The 5,199-nt window shown below is 29.7% G+C and overlaps 1 long non-coding RNA gene across 1 annotated transcript; it reads right to left on the reverse strand.

The window, feature by feature from the left end:
• Window positions 1-3,958: 3,958 nt before the first annotated feature.
• LOC138912770 (uncharacterized) lies at window positions 3,959-4,542 on the reverse strand. Its single transcript, XR_011418326.1, has 3 exons — window positions 4,403-4,542; window positions 4,144-4,334; window positions 3,959-4,079 (listed from the first exon to the last, which is right to left on the reverse strand). It is a non-coding gene; the product is annotated as an uncharacterized lncRNA (long non-coding RNA).
• Window positions 4,543-5,199: the final 657 nt, after the last annotated feature.

Genomic DNA, 5,199 nt, shown 5'->3' on the forward strand with positions numbered 1-5,199 from the left:
GGAACACCTGATTACGATACACAAGAAAAGAAAATAAATAGAATTGAAAAGCTTAATGAAAAACGTCATGATTACGAAATAGACACAAAATATAGACAAGCACCTTTAGTAAAGTCCAAAACTACAAATCCATTTAAGAAGACAGGAACCTTGAGAAAAATTGACGAAAAACACTTTGAGGAAACAAATAGAGGAAGAAAGATTATTCATTATAAATCGAAATTTAAAAAGAAGAAGAAAATTAATAAAAGTAAATACGATGATAATTCCAGGCAAGCAGAAGAAAATGAACGGACCCAACAACAACAACTTAATGAAAACAATGACCTTCTCCATAATACTAACAACTATAATTCAATTAACAATCGGGCAGAGCATTGAAATAAAACCCATTAAGGCGCAAAATGGATATCTTGTATTTAAAACAGGATCAATAGATATCCCGATTAATTATGAATATCATTATCTAAGTGTAAACATAACAAAAACTGAACAAACTTTTGAAAGTCTTTTGAAAGAAGCTGATGAATTTAATGACGTAATACAAATCCGATATCTAGTAGAAAAACTTAAAAGAGAAATTAACGGAATTACATTTGCAAAACGCAGTAAGAGAGGTTTATTCAATATTGTAGGATCAGTATATAAATACCTATTCGGAACATTAGACCAAGATGATAAAGATGAGATGGAAGAAAAAATTAATAATTTAGTAGATACTAGTGTTCAGAACACAGATTTAAACATGATTATCGATGTCATAAATAACGGAATTGAAGTAATCAATAAATTAAAGGCAGACGGAGAAAGGGAACAACAAGCCAGCGTTTTAATATTTAATTTACAACACTTTACAGAATACGTAGAAGATATCGAATTAGGGATGCAACTGACAAAATTATTAAAACATGATTATTTAAAAAACGTGAACCCTGAGAAATTATTGAAAATCAAAACTTCCACTTGGCTTAAAACAGACACAAATGAAATTTTGATCATTTCCCATTTTCCTTCAGAGATAGTTAAATCGCCCGTTTTTGAAATTATTCCTTGTCCCGATGAAAGCAATAACATTTTAACAGAAAATATATTCGACAAATATTTCTTATACGAAGATAAAGTATTTAACAAAGAAACAGGAAAAATTGTATTTGACGAATGTATAAATGGAATAATTAAACAAGAAAATACTGAATGCAAGTAGACCAAAACATATAAAAATTTCCAAATTAATTATGTTGAACCAAATATTTTATTGATATGGAATATCCCTAAAACATTATTAAATTTAAATTGCATTAATAAAGAAATTTCTATAGTTGGAAGTAACCTTGTTAAAATACTTAATTGTTCAGTTCACTCTTTCAAATACAATTTTAGATAACACACAGAGCGTTTACGTAAATAACCATGTGACAAAATTAGAACCATTATCTTATATTCAAACAAAAGAGATAATAGAATCACACACAAAATATTATAATATATTCCAAATAATCACTTTAACAACCTTTGTAATCATTATTATAAGCATTTTATTGTACTTATTGTATAAATTTAAGAGCATACCAAGAAAACTTACTGTAAAATATGTAAAACCAAAGGAAGATACACAAAAGAGCACAGAAATTGTAAATGATCTACCAAAGCAAATTAACATAGAAGAAAATGTAATGCTATACCCAACACTATCCACCTGAGGACAGGCCAAATTCAAAGAATGGGGAAGTGACATATCCATAGTTCCACATAACTCTACCCACCGGGAAAATTCCTCTGGAAAATAACATATTTTCAAGAGGTTTCTCCATAGAAGCGGAAGGGACTAAAGGGATAAAAATCATGTTTTTTGTAATATTTGTTTGTGTATTTATTAATAATATTTACAATCGAAGCATTGGAACTACAAATTTTTAATGCCTGAAGCATTCCCGGGTTTTGCTTGGCCGAATGCAGTACTTAGATATCCATTTCTTGTCTGTCTTCTGAAAATATCAAACATAATTTAGATATGAATGTAAGACCAGGAATAATAATAAGAGTAATTACCATTATTAGGTCTCCGCACAAAATTAAAGGATCTCTCCAGAAATTATGCCTGGTTTGCCATGGCCGATCATTTACCCTCTGTTCAGTTGTTTTATGTCGGGTATCTATATCAAAAACTGTGAGAAGAAAAAATAAAATATGACAAACGCAGGCGCAACACTTCTGGTCCCAAGAAGTCTCAGTCGGCCTGGCTGAAATAAATGTAATATTTTGATTAAGTTAAACAACTAAGTTAGTACTGAAGTACTATTTATACAACCATTTAATGAACACCTCACACCATTTACCACTGGTAAAGATTAAAAACATTTCAAGTGTCACTGAAATGCAGAATTTGTGTTGAAGATAGCATCCGGAGGCGTATATTTATTAATGGCGAAAATATCTGTGATACTAACCTTTGCAACTCTGAAATAAAGGTTATAAAAAACCAAAATTCATTTTATCACTCACCTTTTTATTGTTTTTTAGATTAAAATTAACTATTTTCACTTTTTTTTTACTTTTTCCAACAAATTTAAAAATGATGTGACCCTGCATTATATTCTTGATAATACCATACAAAATGCAGATAAATGTGGTGTAAATTTCGTTGTAAAGTTGGGTCACACTTTGGCGCCGAATAAATATTTAAACAATACTTTTCAGGGACCGTAATCATTAAAGGTTACGAATATTATATGTATATTAGGCATTTTTCGTGTTATCAATACCACCAACACGAATTTTTATATTTTAACAACACTAGTGTTCAGAACACAGATTTAAACATGATTATCGATGTCATAAATAACGGAATTGAAGTAATCAATAAATTAAAGGCAGACGGAGAAAGGGAACAACAAGCCAGCGTTTTAATATTTAATTTACAACACTTTACAGAATACGTAGAAGATATCGAATTAGGGATGCAACTGACAAAATTATTAAAACATGATTATTTAAAAAACGTGAACCCTGAGAAATTATTGAAAATCAGAACTTCCACTTGGCTTAAAACAGACACAAATGAAATTTTGATCATTTCCCATTTTCCTTCAGAGATAGTTAAATCGCCCGTTTTTGAAATTATTCCTTATCCCGATGAAAGCAATAACATTTTAACAGAAAATATATTCGACAAATATTTCTTATACGAAGATAAAGTATTTAACAAAGAAACAGGAAAAATTGTATTTGACGAATGTATAAATGGAATAATTAAACAAGAAAATACTGAATGCAAGTAGACCAAAACATATAAAAATTTCCAAATTAATTATGTTGAACCAAATATTTTATTGATATTCCATATATTTTATTGATATGGAATATCCCTAAAACATTATTAAATTTAAATTGCATTAATAAAGAAATTTCTATAGTTGGAAGTAACCTTGTTAAAATACTTAATTGTTCAGTTCACTCTTTCAAATACAATTTTAGATAACACACAGAGCGTTTACGTAAATAACCATGTGACAAAATTAGAACCATTATCTTATATTCAAACAAAAGAGATAATAGAATCACACACAAAATATTATAATATATTCCAAATAATCACTTTAACAACCTTTGTAATCATTATTATAAGCATTTTATTGTACTTATTGTATAAATTTAAGAGCATACCAAGAAAACTTACTGTAAAATATGTAAAACCAAAGGAAGATACACAAAAGAGCACAGAAATTGTAAATGATCTACCAAAGCAAATTAACATAGAAGAAAATGTAATGCTATACCCAACACTATCCACCTGAGGACAGGCCAAATTCAAAGAATGGGGAAGTGACATATCCATAGTTCCACATAACTCTACCCACCGGGAAAATTCCTCTGGAAAATAACATATTTTCAAGAGGTTTCTCCATAGAAGCGGAAGGGACTAAAGGGATAAAAATCATGTTTTTTGTAATATTTGTTTGTGTATTTATTAATAATATTTACAATCGAAGCATTGGAACTACAAATTTTTAATGCCTGAAGCATTCCCGGGTTTTGCTTGGCCGAATGCAGTACTTAGATATCCATTTCTTGTCTGTCTTCTGAAAATATCAAACATAATTTAGATATGAATGTAAGACCAGGAATAATAATAAGAGTAATTACCATTATTAGGTCTCCGCACAAAATTAAAGGATCTCTCCAGAAATTATGCCTGGTTTGCCATGGCCGATCATTTACCCTCTGTTCAGTTGTTTTATGTCGGGTATCTATATCAAAAACTGTGAGAAGAAAAAATAAAATATGACAAACGCAGGCGCAACACTTCTGGTCCCAAGAAGTCTCAGTCGGCCTGGCTGAAATAAATGTAATATTTTGATTAAGTTAAACAACTAAGTTAGTACTGAAGTACTATTTATACAACCATTTAATGAACACCTCACACCATTTACCACTGGTAAAGATTAAAAACATTTTAAGTGTCACTGAAATGCAGAATTTGTGTTGAAGATAGCATCCGGAGGCGTATATTTATTAATGGCGAAAATATCTGTGATACTAACCTTTGCAACGCTGAAATAAAGGTTATAAAAAACCAAAATTCATTTTATCACTCACCTTTTTATTGTTTTTTAGATTAAAATTAACTATTTTCACTTTTTTTTTACTTTTTCCAACAAATTTAAAAATGATGTGACCCTGCATTATATTCTTGATAATACCATACAAAATGCAGATAAATGTGGTGTAAATTTCGTTGTAAAGTTGGGTCACACTTTGGCGCCGAATAAATATTTAAACAATACTTTTCAGGGACCGTAATCATTAAAGGTTACGAATATTATATGTATATTAGGCATTTTTCGTGTTATCAATACCACCAACACGAATTTTTATATTTTAACAACACTAGTGTTCAGAACACAGATTTAAACATGATTATCGATGTCATAAATAACGGAATTGAAGTAATCAATAAATTAAAGGCAGACGGAGAAAGGGAACAACAAGCCAGCGTTTTAATATTTAATTTACAACACTTTACAGAATACGTAGAAGATATCGAATTAGGGATGCAACTGACAAAATTATTAAAACATGATTATTTAAAAAACGTGAACCCTGAGAAATTATTGAAAATCAAAACTTCCACTTGGCTTAAAACAGACACAAATGAAATTTTGATCATTTCCCATTTTCCTTCAGAGATAGTTAAATCGC

Source organism: Drosophila takahashii, chromosome 2R (genome assembly GCF_030179915.1).
Source record: "Drosophila takahashii strain IR98-3 E-12201 chromosome 2R, DtakHiC1v2, whole genome shotgun sequence".
Classification (NCBI taxonomy): Eukaryota; Metazoa; Arthropoda; class Insecta; order Diptera; family Drosophilidae; genus Drosophila; species Drosophila takahashii.